The 17,701-nt window shown below is 41.1% G+C and overlaps 1 pseudogene; it reads right to left on the bottom strand.

Annotated features, from left to right (window-relative positions):
- LOC111976289 (neurofascin-like) overlaps positions 1-17,701 on the bottom strand; it is a 29,368-nt pseudogene that overhangs the window by 8,472 nt on the left and 3,195 nt on the right.

Raw genomic sequence — 17,701 nt, 5'->3', positions numbered from 1 at the left:
CCAAACATTTCAAACTACTTTTTCAAACTACTGTAATACAACTTTAGGTATTTTTTAAAGTAAATAATCGATAAAATTGAAGACGGGATGATCTGTGTTCAATACCGGAGGAAAACAATGTGTAGCACTGCAATTGTGAACTACAAACATTGTATATTGTACTCAGTGTCTGATTTCACTCTCTGAGGSGAAATTTTATACAATTTTCCAGTCTTTCATAATGAAATAATTAGACCATCCACAACGCCCACAATTCTTCAATATCATTACACTATTGTTCTAAATTCAATCATCCTATTCACTCTCATCATTCAGATCAATCAAATTCAATCACCCTCTTCACCCTCCTCATCATTCAGTTCATTGAAGTCACATGCACCATTATCAGTTTGTATCTGGTTTCTATTGCCCATTCATCCATTGACAACATAATATTTAAATAAACACATAGCATGTTTTCATTTCCCTTATAATAAATTAGGTTAGTAATAGAGTTACAGTAAATAACCCATCCCTTAACAGCTTCTTTTAACAAAGTAAAATGTAAAAGAGAATGGTATCAAACCGCAAGGCACATGGTCAAATGATGTGTTGCTGATAATCAGGCATAACAAACTCATAATTACACTATTGCCTTTCACATGAAATCATCCTTTTCACCCTCGTCATTCAGTRAGGCCTTATTTAAATTAAATTGTAAAGTACGGTGCACAATTATCGTCCATTCACCCATTTGTCATTAATTCAGAGAGGCGAGAGAGACGCATTAGCACCTGGCTTGGTACCAACGTCCTACAGCACATTGTCTTGGAGGGTTACGTTGGGAATAGGTGTGAAAAAACAGGCAAAAAGTCTCAATACTTTTCTGTTTGTGATTTCAGAACGCTGACAAATGAGTAGTGTAAAATACAAACATTTAGGAAAAGTCAGGGAAGGAGCAGGACAAAGCTTTTTTTTAGCAGATTTTTTAAATGTACAAAATCAAACATCAGTGGCCGTTGCCCTATGATGGATCTAGTGTTAATCAGTCTCATGGCTTAGGGGTAGAAGCTGTTTAGGGTCCTGTTGGTTCCAAACTTGGTACATCTGTACCGTTTGTCGTGCGGTAGCAGAGAACAGTCTATGACTTGAGTGGCTGAAGTCTTTGACAATTTTAGGGCCTTACTCTGACTGCCTGGTATAGAGGTCCTGGGTAGTAGGGAGCTCGGCCCAAGTGATGTACTGGGCCGTACACACTGCCATCTGTAGCGCCTTGCGGTCGGATGCAGCCAGTCAAGATGCTCTCAATGGTGCAGCTGTAGAACTTTGAGGATCTGAGGGCCCATGCCAAATCTTTTCAGCCTCCTGAGGGGCAAGAGGCATTGTCGTTCCCTCTTCACAAATGTGTTGGTGTCTGTGGATCATGATCATTCCTTAGTGATGTGGACACAGATACATGAAGCTTTCAATCTGCTCCACTACAGCCCTGTCGATGTGTATGGGGGCGTGCTCGGGCCCTGATCAGGCCTACCCCCGTTGTGTCATCTGCAAACTTAATGATGGTGTTGGAGTCATGTGTGGCCACGCAGTCATGGGTGAACAGGGAGTACAGGAGGGGACTAAGCACTCACCCATTAGGGGCCCTCTTACTGAGGGTCAGTGTGGTGAATGTGTTGTTGCCTACCCTCACTACCTAGGGGTGGCCCGTCAGGAAGTCCAGGATCCAGTTGCAGAGGGAGGTGTTTAGTTGCAGGGTCCTTAGCTTAGTGATGAGCTTGGAGGGCACAATTGTGTAGAGCGCTGAGCTGTKGTCAATGAACAGCATTCTCACATATGTGTTCCTTTTGTCCATGTGGGAAAGGGCAGTGTGGAGTGCAAAAMAGATTGCGTCATCTGTGGATCTATTGGGGCGGTATGCGAATTGGAGTGGGTCCAGAGTGTCTGGGATGACAGTGTTGATGTAAGCCATGACCAGCCTTTCAAAGAATTTCATGGCTACAGACGTGAGTGCTATGGGGCGATAGTCATTTAGACAGGTTACCTTGGTGTTCTTGGGCACAGAGACTATGGTGGTCTGCTTGAAACATGTAGGTATTACAGACTGAGTCAGGAAGAGGTCGAACATTTCAGTGAAGACACTTGCCAGGAGTCAGCCCATGCTCAGAGTACCTGTCCTGGCAATCCGTCTGGCCCTGCAGCCTTGTGAATGTTAACCTGTTTAAAGGACCCTCACATCGGCTACTGAGAGCATGATCACACAGTCGTCCGGAACAGCTGGTGCTCTCATGGTTCAGTGTTGCTAGTCTCAAAGCGAGCATAGAAGGTATTTAGCTCATCTGGTAGGCTTGTGTCACTGGACAGCTCGCGACTGTGTTTCCCTTTGTAATCCATCATAGTTTGCAAGCCTTGCCACATCCGACAAGCATCAGAGCCGGTGTTGTAGGTTTCAATCTTGGTCCTGTATAGATGGTTTGCCTGTTTGATAGTTTGTCGGAGGGCATAGCAGGATTTCTTATAAGCGTCCTTCGATTGTCCGGGTTTTGGGCTTGGTCCGGGATAATCAATATGTATTTTGCCTCTGACTCATTGAAGTCCAAATTAAGGTTAGTGATAGCTGTAATTTTCAGTCAAAATAATACTCAAAATAACACAATTGGTCAGGAGCCCGTAAAACAACCACTATTTCCTCCAGTGCCATTCTATCACTGTAGTATGGAAGAGAACAGGCGAGTGACATAGATCAAAGGTCAAGTCTGAGAATAAACAAAGGAAAATACATGATTAGGAAAAGAGCTGACAGAAAAAGTGGCACATCTAATACAGCATCACAATGTTTTTCCTTACTTCCCTCTGGAGTGGAGAACTCTATGGTGTTACTGGGATGTCCCTCGTATCGGTTGTTGGCCACCACTATGTACATTTTGTAGTTGCTGTAAGGGATGAGTCCTGGCAGGACACCAGAGAGACGCGGCCCGCTGGCTGGAAAGGCTTTAGACTTTATGGCCCTGCTCACACTCAGCCACCTCAGCTGGCTACTGTCTCGCCAGAAGTACACCTGGGATAGAGGGACACAGCACATGCGTTCATTTGTATGTTTGTTCCCTCGTTCAGTTCCTCAGTCCCTCATTTGTTAATTCATTCAGCCGATGTGTGAAGAGCTTTCCATCCACTGCTTTCCTAATGTATACCAAACGTAGCCTGGATCTCATAACAGTTTGTTACACTTGGAATTGAAAACCAGAAACTAAACAAGCCTCTTATTCCCAGTAGTCTGACCTTGTATTCCTTCAGTTCACCCATGATYCTGCTGCGAGCCACAGGGTCCCAGTGCACGGTGACCTTGGTGGCCTCTATCCTGGACACACGCAGTTTGACAGGGGCAGCAGTGGGACCTGGGAGACACCAAGAGGAAGTTGCAATTCACTATGGTGTGGCTGACTGCCAGGTGTCAAGTAGGGATGGTCTATATTTACCCGTAAATGGGTATAAAAAGGGTCTCTGTGTGTCTGCAGGAAGGGATTGTGTGGTGATACTCACGGTCTTCTCCAGAGTAGCCTATGATGACAGGGGACTCTGGGCCCAGCCCAAAGTCATTGACAGCTTGGACCTTTATCTCGTATGGTGTGAAAATGTCTGTGTCGTAGATGTAGTATTTACACCACCAAGTGGTAGCGTTTTTCCACTCCTCCCTTGAATCCCTCCGTTTCCACCACACCAAGTACTTTAGGTGGGGCCCATTCCACTCTCTGTTGTTCAGTGCCTTTTCCCCATACCAGACAAGGAAGTTCAATTGTACAGAATAAAAGTTGTTATTCTTCATTGAATAAACTTCAATTTGACTTCAATTTTCTTTTATATATATACACTACCGTTCAAAAGTTTGGGGTCACTTAGAAATGTCCTTGTTTTTGAATGAAAAGCACATTTTTTGTCCATTAAAATAACATAAAATTGATCATAAATACAGTGTAGACATTGTTAATGTTGTAAATGACTATTGTAGCTGGAAACGATTTTTTATGGAATATCTACATAGACGTACAGAGGCCCATTATCAGCTACCATCACTTCTGTGTTCCAATGGCACATTGTGTTAGCTAATCCAAGTTTATCATTTTAAAAGGCTAATTGATCATTAGAAAACCCGTTTGCAATTATGTTAGCACAGCTGAAAACTGTTGTTCTGATTAAAGAAGCAATAAAACTGGCCTTCTTTAGACTAGTTGAGTATCTGGAGCATCAGCATATGTGGGTTCGATTACAGGCTCAAAATGGCCAGAAACAAAGGACTTTCTTCTGAAACTCGTCAGTCTATTCTTGTTCTGAGAAATGAAGGCTACTCCATGCGAGAAAAGCCATTGGAACACTGGAGTGATGGCTGCTGATAATGGGCCTCTGTACGCCTATGTAGATATTCAATTAAAATTCAGCCGTTTCCAGCTACAATAGTCATTTACAACATTAACAATGTCTACACTGTATTTCTGATCAATTTGATGTTATTTTAATGGACAAAAAATTAGCTTTTCTTTCAAAAACAAGAACATTTCTAAGTGACCCCAAACTTTTGAACGGTAGTGTATATTTGAATGTATCACCTCCCAGCTGATCTCCATATTGTTTCTCCATGTGCCCACTCCTTTGATTTTTTTAGGGATGGTGTCTGGGGCTGAGAAGCATAGCAAGTATACAAATGATTTTGAAAGCTCTTTGTCCAATGGTTTGAATATGAAAGATAATTGTTGTCAGCTGTATTCCTGTTCAATACAATTATTGAAGACAATAGATATCCCTTATTCATAACACATCATCACACGCATCAAGCACGAAATACTCACYCGCTCCACCAGTCTGGAAGTTGGCGGACGAGCGGCTGGGTTTACTCATTCCAATATCATTGATAGCAATGACCCTAAACTCATAGATAATGAATGGTCACAGTTGCAGAATGACAGAGTTGAGGTTTCCAGGGTATGTGGAAAGGTTTCTCCAGTTGTAAGGGAACCAGTTGTCATCATCATACTACACCAGGTATTCTGGAGGAAAAGCCCAGAAAGAAACACTGATTACTTCAGTTGATTTTGGTTAACTCTGACCATTTCAAAGAAACTCTGGTGCACATGTGGCATGACATCAGGACTATGTTTACTCTGGGTGTTCTGCTCCTGAGGTGTAGAGTGTAAGGCAGAGTGTTACTTTTGATAGGGCTGTGATTGCTTTCTCCAGGGGTCCAGGAAAGCCTAACACTGCGCTCGATGGAGTCCGACAACTTCAAGTTTGTAGGAGGGTCTGGACGATCTGGGAGGAAGGGAAGGAAACTGTTGTGGCAAAATCCAAATATATACAGCATCCACATGCTGTCTATCTACTACTATCACACAATACAATGTAATTAACATTAATTAACATTCCATAACATGTAATATCCATATATTTATATATTCTTAATTCCATTCCTTTACTTAGATTTGTGTGTATTGGGTATATGTTGTGAAATTGTTAGATATTACTCGTTAGATATTGCTGCACTGTCGGAACTAGAAGCACAAGCATTTCGCTACACCCGRGATAACATCTGCTAAACKCGTGTATGCGARCAATAAAATTGYATTTGATTTGATTTTGAGAGGAAGGAAACCTCTCAGGGATTTCACCATGAGGCAAACGGTGACTTTAAAACAGTTGCAGAGTTTAATGGCTGTGATAGGAGGAAACTGAGGATGGATCAACAACATTGTAGTTACTCCACAATACTAACCTAAWTGACAGAGTGAAAAGWAGGAAGCCTTTACAGAATAAAAATGTTCCAAAACATGCATCTTGTTTGCAGCAAGTCACAAATGAATACTACAAAGTGTTTTGTTTGAGTCTAATCCAATACAACAAATTACTGAGTATCACTCTCCATATTTTCGAGCATAGTGGCGGCTGCATCAGGRTATTGGTATGCTTTTAATTAATAAAGACTGGGGAGTTTTTCAGGATAAAAAACTTTTACAGAATGGAMCTAGGCATAGTCAAAATCCTAGAGGKAAACCTAGTTCAGCCTGCTTTCCACCAGACACTGGGAGATTAATTCACCTTTCAGCAGGACAATAACCTAAAACACAAGGCCAAATCTACACTGGAGTTGCTTACCAAGACGACATTGAATGTTCCTGAGTGACATAGTTACAGTTTTGACTTAAATCGTCTTGAAAATGTATGGCAAGATGGCTGTCTTGCAATGATCAACAAACAACTTGACAGAGCTTGAYGAATTTTGTTCAATCCYGGTGTGCAAAGCTCTTAGAGACTTACCCAGACAGACTCACAGCTTTAAATCGCTGCCAATGGTGAGTCTAACARGTATTGACTCAGAGGTGTGAATACTTATGTAAATMACATATTTCTCTATTTCATTTTCAATACATTTGCAAACATTTCTAAAAACATGTTTCACTTTGCCATTATAGGGCATTGTGTGTATATTTGAGTGAGATTTGTATTTAATGTAATACATTTTGAAATCAGGCTGTAAAACAACAAAACGTGGAATAAGTCAAGGGATATGAATCGTTTCTGAAAGCACTGTATGTTTACTAAGCGTCACGTTAGAGTSCTACCCATCACCACCAGGCCGGCGGAGACAGTGGTCTTGTCTATCTCAGTCTTGATGATGCAGGTATAGTTGCCTTCGTCTCGTCTGTTGACGTTTGTGATGACRAGAGTTGAATCATCCAGTGACAGCCTGTGGATAATTAACAGGACACAATGCTGATGACATTAGGAAGTCATCTTGACAAATTCAGTTGAACAATTCACCATTTAGCCTTTAGTTATACTCATATATAGACGATAACTCTGTTAGTTTGAAGTTAGCTATAACCATAACTAGGACGTTAGGGTGGCAACAGAAACCCTATGGTTTCAATGTTTACAAGGACGAGTAGTCAGTTAACCATTTTTGTATTGATTTTGAGGTGTGCTTTGGATCATTGTCCTGCTGGAAGATCCAACCACAGCCCAGTTTCAGCTTCCTAGCAGAGACAGTCAGGCTTTGATTTAATATCTGCTGGTACTTGATGGAGTCCATGATACAATGTATCCTAACAAGTTGCCCAGGGCCTTTGGAAGAAAAACAGCCCCACAACATCAAAGATCACAGTGGGGATGAGGTACTTTTCTGCATTGCGATCTTTCTGTCTACGCCAAACCCACCTCTGGTGTTTGTTTCCAAAAGCTATATTTTGGTCTCATCTGACCATAGAACCCGGTCCCTTTGAAAGTTCCACTAACGTTTGGCAAACTGTAGGCGCTTGAGTTTGTTGTTTGACGACAGCAAAGGCTTTTTTATGGCAACCCTCCCAAACAACTTGCGATTATGTAGGTGGTGTCTGATCYTAATCTTGGAGACTTTCTGACCAAGACCCAACTAACGTCTTCAATTCTCCAGCTGTGGTTCTTGGAGATTTTTTGGACACTCAAACCATCCTCCTCACTGTGWGTGGGGTTAATATAGGCACACATCCTCTTCCAGGCCAATTGTTAACATCTCCAGTTGCTTTAAACTTCTTAATTATTGCCCTGATAGTAGAAATGGGCATTTTCGACCMWTGAGCTATTTTCTTARAGCAATTTTCTGATTTGTGCAGGTCAACAACCTTTTGTCGCACATCATTAATGTATTTTCGGGTCTTTCCCATAATGATGGATGACTATGGGAACTTGGCCTGTGTGTCACCTCCAGTGGCGACCCGTCATTCAGGGCAGGTGGGGCAGAGCCCCACAATTTTAGCAATAAAATAAATATGTGTCACGTATGTCATTAAWATCAAATAAAATACAATTTTATTGGTCACATACACATGGTTAGCAGATGTTAATGTGAGTATAGRGAAATGCTTGTGCTTCTAGTTCCGACAGTGCKYTAATATCTAACAAGTAATCTAACAATTCCCCAACAAATACCTAATACACAAAAATCTAAAGGGATGGAATAAGAATATGTACATATACTGTATATGGATGAGTGATGGCCGAGCGTCATAGGCAAGATGCAATAGATGGTATAAGATGCAGTATGTACATATGAGATGAGTAATGTAAGATATGAAACATTCTTAAAGTGGCATTAAAGTGACTAGTGAGTCTATGTAGGCAGCAGCCTCTCTGAGTTAGTGATGGCTGTTTAGCAGTCTGATGGTTTTTCAGTCTCTCGGTCCCTGCTTTGATGCACCTGTACTGACCTCGCCTTCTGTATAGTAGTGGGGTGAACAGGCAGTTGCTCAGGTGGTTGTTGTACTTGATGATCTTTTTGGCTTCCAAAATGCAGGTGTTTCAGCCTAGCTCAMTGCTTTCTGTGGGGGTGGGGCAGCCAGCGGAAAATACGAAGCGTAGGGGTTGGTAATGTTCTCTAGTTGCACCATGATTAGCTCAGTGTTCTGTCACTCGTGGGGACAGTAAGTCACCGCCAAGTCTTAGGGTAGACCTAAAAAATTCAAGCCCCTTTGGTGCTGCCATAGAGTTACATTAGAAGTGACCATCCAACAAGGCTCAAGGTCATTGGCCACAGATAAAATGACATCAAATCATGTTATATCTACAGTAGCTTTGATTGGACWGATCATGTCAACATCATACTTTCAAAATMTTAGCTAGCAGTCATCATCATGAATCAAGTCAACAATCTACTGGCAAATCCTTTTTAATCCTTGTCATATGAAGAGAAATTATGAAGAGAAATTATAGATAAAAGGTATCGGTGCTCATCGGCCATTGGACATAAACATTACACAACAAGTTGGAAATCGCAAATTCAACAATGAGTGGTTTGGAAGGAATCAGTGACAGTGGCTAACTGCAAGCATTGCAAAGCAATCACTAGCCTGCTATTCAGTGGAGTGGTTGTGTGGTCCCAAATCTGGGATTAAGAGTCTCTTTTCCAAGTTTAAAATTATAAACATTCAACATTGGCCATGGTGTCAATGAAGCATGATTTGTGCCGCACTCYAAACAACTMTTAACTCGGAACTGCGAAAACTTGACTTCAGTGAGTTCAAGACAACGAGTAATTCCGGAAAAAAACGAGCTCCGACTGCGAAATACGTTTTGAACTGTCATTTTACCTTGTTTTTTTCAGAGTTCCCAGTTGTCTTGAAAGCACCATAWATCCAGAGAATGCCAGACTTTGATGACTAAATTTGCCCATGAAGGACCGCCGTGCCACTTCCTGGTCAAGTGAGCACAGCACAACAAGTAAGAAAATGTCTTGTATGCTGCTGCATAAATTATGTAATATGCCAGGGAGATATGTATACTGTAGCTATGAAAGTAATACTAAGTGTATGTTGTGTAGTAAGATGTTAGTAGCCCATGTGRCMCACCCTAATAATTTAGTCTATTTACCCCTCTTAATTTAGCCTAATGTTCTGACTTGGTGGTGCACATKATTTGGTCTATAACCTGTTTTAGAGGAATGTTTATTTATTTATTTTTCACCTTTATTTAACCAGGTAGGCTGGCTGAGAACAAGTTCTCATTTGCAACTGCGACCTGGCCAAGATAAAGCAAAGCAGTTCGACACATACAACAGCACAGAGTTACACATGGAACAAACAAACATACAATCAATAATACAGTAGAAAAATCTATATACAGCATGTGCAAATGAGGTAGGATAAGAGAGGTAAGGCAATAAATAGGCCGTGGTGGCAAAGTAATTACAATATAGCAATTAWACACTGGAATGGTAGAATGTGCAGAAGATGAATGTSCAAGTAGAGATACTGGGGTGCAAAGGAGCAAGATAAATAAATAAATACAGTATGGGGATGAGGTAGATTGGATGGGCTATTTACAGATGAGCTATGTACAGGTGCAGTGATCTGTGAGCTGCTCTGACAGCTGGTAATGTAATCATTTAATTTTGTAAGAGCTTTCATTGTCTACTTATATTTCCCCTTAATTTATCCTACGGTTCTGACTTGGTGAACAYGGAGAATACTYTAAGAACAGTCCATGTTCTGAATTCTGTCACTGTACATTTCAAAAGTGCTAAACAAATAGTTATATTGACTACGTCCGTCCTAGCTCGCTCYTTAATGTCTTAATCGAAATTACCGATTGCCTCTTATKKGCTTGTCATCCCCTTATGCCATAGTTTGTAAATCTCAATGGTCATTASAAACCACATTWGTTTAAACAAGTCAGCCATATCAGCTATGTTTTTTTAAAAGGCAGTAAATGAAGCTGAATGAACTGTTTCGCTGCCAGACAAGGCTCTGCTGATAGCCAGGTGTAGCAGTGGTAAGATGTTGGGACAGCTTTATGTAGGCCCTAACAGTTTGTGGGCACTGTTTGTCACCGTTATAGTGCTATTAATGTATTGTTTAGTGTTGTGGCTTTGCTGGCYTACATCCCACTTTATTATTTATTTTGCCCCACCAAYATTTACATGCTAAAATTACCACTGGTTACCACATATTTATACCCGAGTGAAACAGGAAGTCATGGCTTACCACTTAAGTGTTCCTAATCACTCAGGTGAACATAAAAACGGAAAATATGAATGGGAATATACTTTTGTCCGATTTTACTCATAAGAATTTCTAGGGGTGCCAATAATTCTGGCACACATGATTCGGAGAAAAATATTTATTTCACATTCATTTTTTTCAATAATTTTACTTCAATTAAAATGTTGATTTTTGTGAACATTATCCAAGAGGATAAACAACAAAGACATTTTTTTCACAGTCCATTTTGCGCCAATAGTGGAGGGCACTGTAGGTATGAAGATGTTGTCTGACCTTTGATCTGGACAGCGATGGTGTGTTCCAGGTATCCAATCTTGTTAGTAGCTGTGCAGGTGTATTCACCAGCGTCCTCAAACGAGGCCTTGGGGATCTGCAACAACTTGTTGTAGTTCTTCACCTTAATGTTGGTTGTGTCCAGTTCATCTCCATCTTTGGTCCATGTGATGACAGGGGTTGGACTATGGTCAAATATGGTAAAAAGAAATAGGTCAATTCAGGGTGATTTGAGGGTTCTTATAAAAGTGAACAGCCTGAGCAAAAAAACATACATAGTGGCGAAGCTACAAATTTCATGAAGCGATTTATTACTGTGGCTTGTGAAAGCAGACACACTAAATATTGTCCAAATTATTTCAGACTTTTATTATTATTCTTTGGAATGCTACTCCTCTTAAACCATTTAAGCTAGAAACGCCATTCACTTTCAAATGTGTAGACAGGTTTGGAATAGTTTGCTTCCATACAACTTTTTGATATCTTTTATAATTTTTAAACTATAAAACGTTTTGTCTTTTTTTGTCCTCCATACACTTTCATTGGATTTCCTCAACATTCTAAAGGGCTCATTGTGACATCATGACTTCCAACATTCTATTCTATTCACTGTAAACAAGGTAACTTTCTGACACAAAATCAGCTACTTTGACCACTTTCCAAACCATTTAGTCAAAAAGTTAGAGAGTATGAAATCTTTGTCTACTTCTCTGCTATTTAAATCTGAAATCAGAACACTTTTTTCAATACCACAAAAATACTTTTAAAGAGCCAAAGCAAGAAACACAATTTTACTTCATGTAAAATGACCATCTAGTTTAATTTGAAACCTGACACTACATTCACATACAGTACACTGGGTAATAGTAATACAATGACTAACCCCAATGGTAACATTTGATAAACACTCGATGAACATTCATGTTTGTGATTGAGAGGATCACTCACACTCCAGCAGTGATGCATTCGAAGAGCAGCTCCTCCCCCTGCAGGACAGTCTGGGAGCTGGACCTTCCGGCCGGAGACAAGAAGGTGGGGGCGGCCTCAGACACCATGCGCTGAGGAGGGAACACACCTGATGATTTAATTATCCAGGAGTGAAGACTTTTCCCACTGTCAAATATCATGACAGCAGGGACTTCTGCTGTGGATTGACTATTAGGATCACACTGGGAGCAAATGCAATGTTTTTGCTATTTTCACTACACAACACTGTCTGATCTCTATTTTAAGACATGTCAATGTTATAGAAGAATGCTCTAGAATGTTATATCGTGTTAAGATGAGGAGATTGTTCATTTCTGATTGTATATATATATTTTTTTAAATTAACAACAAAAAGCAGAGCAGTTAGATCAGAGGAGAACGGTAAATCATTTTAGGTGATAGTCTGAAATAAACAATGTGGAATCTGTAAGTATGCGGAACAATACAACTTAAATCATATAGCAGTGAGCCAAAGGGGGAGGAGCAACTGTTTAATGAGGTAGGTAAGTTAGTACATGGTAGTAAATAAAATGGTGGGACCCTTGTGTCACATACTGTTGATGCATGTTATGCAATAACCAATACTAACTTGTAAGGACTCTGACGGTAATAGGCATCTTCTGCTGGATAATATTTTTGTAGGGGAAGCGTGCATTGCAGCAGTAGTCGGTGGCAGAGTCATTGACATAGACATGAGAGAAGTAGAGATCTCCATTCACCCCCATAGACACTCTACGGTCCTGTTTGATACGCAGCATGACTGGGGGTCTACCAGATGAACCTGAAATTGAATATTAAGTTATGTATGCATTTCCTGGTAAGGTCATKTTGAGTCAATATGTTTGGGATAAGTATCAGAATACAAAAATAAGTTTAAAGAAAGAAGCTCATCAGTTCAGAAAGAGAGACAGGTGGTTGTCATTAGTTATAAAATATAACATTTCATTCCTGGGGTGGCAGGTAGCCTAGTGGTTAGAGTGTTGGGCCAGTAACCGAAAGGTTGCTAGATTGAATCCCCGAGCTGACATGGTAAAAATGTGTTGTTCTGCCTCTGAACAAGGCAGTTAACCCACTGTTCCTAGTCCGTCATTGTGAATAAGAATTTGTTATTAACTGACTTGCCTAGTTAAATAAACAAAAATCCTAGACACAATGTACTACTGAGTTGAGAAAAGGAGGTAGGCCTACTCACACTTGCCCATCCAGTAGATCTCAGGTTTGGGAGGGCCTGAAGGAGGGCTGCAGTCCAGGACCAGAGGGAGACCAACACTTACTGTTACTGGCTCCAACACCTCTCTGGGCCACAGAGTGGCCTCTGACATGGGGATTTTTTTTTATATTGGGTTAAGAGGATGATGTAACATACATTTAACACAGGGAGCAGAATCTTGCTGGGACATGGACTTATCTTAACGTTAGAACTATTTTTGAGGTCTGAAAACGGCTGACAGAATTGGACTTGAGTGATTTGTCCCTTTAGGCTTTGCTTGGTTCTGCCACAAACGTTTAGCATTATAACGGTTTGAGGCACTGGCTTTTCTAATGTACTCTGTGACAATGGATTCAAAAGCCTGAATGGAGGGCAGCTTACTAGAGATGTGTAGGTTGATCTTGTTTAAGTATGCAGAGCCATACTCGTTGGTGGCAACACACTGGTACTCCCCTTCATAGGCCCCTGGGTCAGTCCAGGCATAGATGTCCAGCGTCCCCGAACGTCTCCTCATTGAGGCCTGAGGGTCCTTTGCCACGTTGAAGTACTTCCCATTACGCCTCCATGAGAAACTTAGGGATAAAGGCAAGTCTTTTGGATCAGGTAATTAAAAGTGTTCTGCTACAGCTGCTCACAAATTGTACATGGTTTTGACCTATAAAGAAAGTGTTTTGGATGTGTCAGTTCTTACATTGGGTGAGGGGTGCCTTTGGCTTCACWCTCCACAACCATGTTGTCTATGGGATCCACGACATGTTCCTTCAACGACTGTTTTATAATGGTGGGGGYCTGTCTGACTGTAGGTGGACAAGTCAAAATTAAAGACGTGATTAGGATTGTACATTAATTGAGATACTGTATTTAAGCAATAAGGCATGAGGTGGTTTGGTACAGTGCAATCGGAAAGTATTCAGACCCCCTTGACTTTTTTGATTTTGTTACGTTACAGCCTTATTTTAAAATGGATTCAATTGTTTTTTCCTTATCCATCTACACACAATACCCAATAATGACAAAACAAAAACAGGTTTTTAGAAATATTTGCAAATTCATTAAAAAAAAGTTAAAATTTCACATTTACATAAGTATTTAGACCCATTACTCAGTACTTTGTTGAAGCACCTTTGGCAACGATTACAGCCTTGAGTCTTCTTGGGTATGATGCTACAAGCTTGGCACACCTGTTTTTGGGGYGTTTCTCCCATTCTTCTCTGCAGATCTTATCAAACTCTGTCAGGTTGGATGGGGAGTGTCGCTGCACAGCTATTTTCAGGTCTCTCCAGAGATGCTCGATCGGGTTCAAGTCCGGGCTCTGGCTGGGCCACTCAAGGACATTCAGAGACTTGTCCCGAAGCCATTCATGCGTTGTCTTGGCTGTGTGCTTAGAGTCGTTGTCCTGTTGGAAGGTGAACCTTCGCCCCAGTCTGAGTTCCTGAGCGCGCTGGAGCAGGTTTTCATCAAGGATCTCTCTGTACTTTGCTCTGTTCATCTTTCCCTCGATCCTGACTAGTCTCCCTGTCCCTGCCGCTGAAAAACATTCCCACAGCATGATGTTGCCACCACCATGKTTCACAGTAGGGATGGCGTCAGGTTTCCTCCAGACGTGACGCTTGGCAATCAGGCCAAAGAGTTCAATCTTGGTTTTAACAGACCAGAGCATCTTGTTTCTCATGYTCTGAMAGTCCTTTAGGTGCCTTTGGCAAATTCCAAGCGGGCTGTCATGCGCATTTTACTGAGGAGTGGCTTCCGTCTGTCCGCTCTATCATAAAGGCCTGATTGGTGGAGTGCTGCAGAGATGGTTGCCCATCTGGAAGGTTCTCCCATCTCCATAAAGGATTTCTGGAGCTCTGTCAGAGTGACCATCGGGTTCTTGGTCACCTRCCTGGCCAAGGCCCTTCTTTCCRGATTGCTCAGTTTGGCCAGGCGGCCACCTCTAAGACGGGTCTTGGTGGCTCCAAATTTCTTTCATTTAAGAATGATGGAGGCCACTGTTTTCTTGGGGACCTCCAATGCCGCATAAATGTTTGGTACCTTTCCCCAGATCTGTGCCTCGACACAATCCTGTCTTCGAGCCCTAAAGACAATTCCTTCGACCTCATGGCTTTGTTTTTGCTCTGACATGCACTGTCAACTATGGGACCTTATATAGACAGGTGTGTGCCTTTCCAAATCATGTCCAATCAATTTAATTTACCACAGGTGGACTCCAATCAAGTTTTAGAAACATCTGGTGATGGAACATTCTATGTTTGTGCTTTTCTAATAACCAATTTCTGTGTTCATGCAAGTGACTGATTGAGCGTGCCTGGGAGGAATCCTCACTATCAGTGAGCAATTTGGCAGAATGCCCAGGACCTTGTTTTGAGAACGAAAAGGATATCTCAGTTTCAAGGTCTCAGCTTGGAGAGAAGAAGCCTCGTGAGGTATTGGTCTGTCACATGCATGAACCAGACGTTAATGATTCATTATTTATGAATGATGAATAAGGTAAATCATGCAAATATAACTTGTCTGTGTAAACAGTATACAGTATAAGAGAACTAACGGGACTACCCCGGTGGAGCTCACTTCAGACCGGTACTRAATGCATCTAAGTTTGACTCTGACCTCTCCAGCATGCTGTTAATAAACAATGATTCATTTAAGATTGACTTTGAGTGTCCCTGTGTAGAATTTCCATGACAATCTCAATGATGGTCAATGGAAACTGGATGCACCGGAGCTCAATTTCAAGTCTGAATATTTATGTAAATAAGGTTTGCAAAAAAAATCTAAAAACCTGTTTTCGCGTTGTCATTTAGGGGGTATTGTGTGTAGATTGATGAGGATTTTTTTTATGTAATACATTTTAGAATAAGGCTGTAACGTAATAAAATGTGAAAAAATTCAAGGGGTCTGAATACTTTCCGAATGCACTGTATATGGACAACAAACCACTTCTACGGGCTGTTCTTAGCACGACGCAACACAGAGTGCCTGGACACAGCCCTTAGCCATGGTATATTGGCCACATACCACAAACCCCTGAGGTGCCTTATTACTATTATAAACTAGATACCAACATAATTAAAACAGTAAATAGTCATTTTGTCATACCCGTGGTATACGGTCTGATATACAGTACCACGGCTTTCAGCCAATCATCATTCAGGGCTCAAATCACCCAGTTTCTAATTGACATTGGCCATATACCACACCCCCTCGTGCGTTATTGCTTAAATATACAGCACTGTACACTGTTACTGTATATCACCATCTAGCAGGGCCACAATAGGTTGTGTTGACTTACTTTCCAGTGGGACATCGATGGCAGTCAGCCGTTGCCATAACAGCAGTAATAGAGTTCGATTGACCACGTCTGTCAGGACCCGGTGCGAGAAACAGTCACTAATAATCGTCAGAACCCAGAAAGATGAGGCAGACACAGCAGTACTAGAGATGGTGGTTTAATTAAAGAACAAAATCTTCAGGCAAAGAAACTAAATCCCACAATGTCCAAAAATAAAGCCAAAAGGCACAAAATGGAAATCCTCCCAAATATACAAAAGAAACTCCACAAAGTGGATAAAAACAGCAGGAAAAACAAACCTCAAAAGACTACTCAAATAATACACAAGAACTAAACCAGAGAACTCTGTGGAAAATCCAACAAGAGAAATATCTGAATAAAACAAGGCTTGGGCTGGGCGTGGGGTGCATAACTTACTAACACTGAGCAAGGAAATGAGGAACACACAGGTTAAATACTAACAAGGGAATGACCTACAGGTGCAAACAATAATTAGAGTAAGAAAAACAAAAGGTACAAAAAAGGTGCAATGGGACATCTAGTTGACCCCAAAACCCGAACAGTCTTGGCCAAAACCTGACAAGCGTCCTCATCTCACAGTGAATGGCCTCCAGAGATCCTGTTGAACTGCTAGATGCCCTTATCTATAAACTGTTTTATAAGTGACCGATTAAGCATTTCAACAGTTTCATGAAATCAAATAAATAAAATATTGTGAAATTATAGGACCAATTGTTTCTAAGACAATATTTTCCAGCACAAAAACAAACCAAATAAAATGAAATAATATTTAGTTTCCAAACAGCAATATTTCATTTCTGTCCCACTCAACAGTCAGCACTGGCACATTCTCTGAGAGTCTCTTTGTTGCACAATAGATCCACCTACTAACACATGGCCAGACTCAACTCCAGTCTCAAGCCATTTCTGAAAAACCAGCCTCCACAGGACTACATTATAAAGCTCTTGTTAGTTGCTGTATAGATTTATTTGAATCCCAAAGAAATACACACGTTGTTATCATGTAATGTCACTACTATTTTACTGTTCATTTCTAAATATACACAACATAAAGCATAGCAAAACAGATCATTGATCAGATTCATTGATCAACTCATCAACAACCATTATCAAAACTTTTCCTCCTCTCGTTAGCTCATTACATCTGCGTTACCTTTCATAAGTACAATCCTTCAAGTGAAATCGCACCAGGGTTCCCTCTTCCCAATCATCTACAAGACTTTCCAATGCATTGAGTTTCTCCACAATTCCAATGTCCAGTTAGTGCAGTAAACGGATAAAATCCTTGGCGCTCAATCAGTCAATTCCATTTTCTTGGTCAATCGAACAGCAGGATTCTGGAGAGACAGAGCATAGTGGACAGACTTCTGTCTGTGCCATGACCATTCTGCCCACCCATCTCATAAATGAGCTCCCTACACCTCC

This window comes from Salvelinus sp. IW2-2015, linkage group LG17 (genome assembly GCF_002910315.2).
Source record: "Salvelinus sp. IW2-2015 linkage group LG17, ASM291031v2, whole genome shotgun sequence".
In the NCBI taxonomy this organism is placed as follows: domain Eukaryota; kingdom Metazoa; phylum Chordata; class Actinopteri; order Salmoniformes; family Salmonidae; genus Salvelinus; species Salvelinus sp. IW2-2015.
This window is presented reverse-complemented; position numbering and strand designations above follow the sequence as displayed.